The sequence below is a fragment of the Hyaena hyaena genome, unplaced genomic scaffold (genome assembly GCF_003009895.1).
Source record: "Hyaena hyaena isolate Hyena2069 unplaced genomic scaffold, ASM300989v1 scaffold_131, whole genome shotgun sequence".
Classification (NCBI taxonomy): Eukaryota; Metazoa; Chordata; class Mammalia; order Carnivora; family Hyaenidae; genus Hyaena; species Hyaena hyaena.
The window spans coordinates 1,537,407-1,538,472 of NW_024080761.1; the positions used below are offsets into that span (position 1 = coordinate 1,537,407).

Genomic DNA, 1,066 nt, shown 5'->3' on the forward strand with positions numbered 1-1,066 from the left:
AGCTCCTCCCACGCCCCAAGCTCTGCCCTACCTCTGCACCTCTGCATGCGCTGTTCCCTCTCCCTGGAACACCCTGCTTGGCCCCTTCGCACCCTTCAGGTCTCAGCTCGAGAGCCACTTCCCCGATCACCCCATCTAAAGTTAACTACCACTGCCTCCCCTGCCCCTCTCTCCCTGGTCACCTTCGTTTCTTCTCGGCCATCATGTCAATCCGAATGTGTCTTGTTTATTTACGTGCCTCCTCATGTAGTGCCTGTCTCCACCGTTAGACTCTCACTCCAGGTCAATCAGGACTGTGTCTGTCTTATAGAAACAAGTTCCTGGGACGCCTGGGTAGCTCAGTTGGTTGAGCGTCTGACTTGGGCTCAGGTCGTGATCTCATGGTTCGTGGGTTCGAGCCCCGCATCAGGCTCTGTGCTGACAGCTCAGAACCTGGAGCCTGTCTTTGGATTCTGTGTCTCTCTCTTTCTCGGACCCTCCCCTGCTCACGCTGTCTCTCTGTCTCTCTCAAAAATAAATAAAACATTTTTTTAATTAAAAAAAAAAGAAACATAGTTCCCAGTAAATAGTTGTTGAAGGAATGAGAAAGGAGGGAAACTGGTGGCTGCTGCTGATTTATTCGGTTTGTGTTGGCCTCGCCCTCCCCCATCCCTGCCCCAGAATGTCAGCTCCCCGAGAGGCAGGGATATAGGTGTGTTCTCTTCATGGCTGTGATCCCAGAAGTTAACACAGTGCCTGGTACCCCAGCCCAATAAATACCTGTTGCAGGAACAAGCAAGTGCGCAGGGGTCTCAAGCCTCCCAGTGCAGAGATGGGGTGCCGCCGATGGGGTGTAGGACCCTGGGCAAGTTCCTTCCCTCCAGGGACCTCTGTTTCCCCATCTGAAAGCTGGACTTGGGAATCCTTGCCACCTTCACCAGGACTGTGGAGGGTTGGGCATGGCCCGCTTCAGTCCCCAGGGGAGGCAGATGGAGCAGATACCAGGGGACAAGGGACAGGCAAACTGGAGTTCTAACCAAAACACGGCTACCACCTGACTGTGTGATCTTGGGGAGGTCACTGCCCC

At 54.2% G+C, this 1,066-nt stretch overlaps 1 non-coding gene across 1 annotated transcript; it reads left to right on the forward strand.

Moving 5' to 3' along the window:
* Nucleotides 1-327: 327 nt before the first annotated feature.
* On the forward strand, nucleotides 328-412 carry TRNAP-UGG. Its single transcript has one exon. It is a non-coding gene; the product is annotated as a tRNA-Pro (tRNA).
* The last annotated feature ends 654 nt before the right edge of the window (nucleotides 413-1,066 follow it).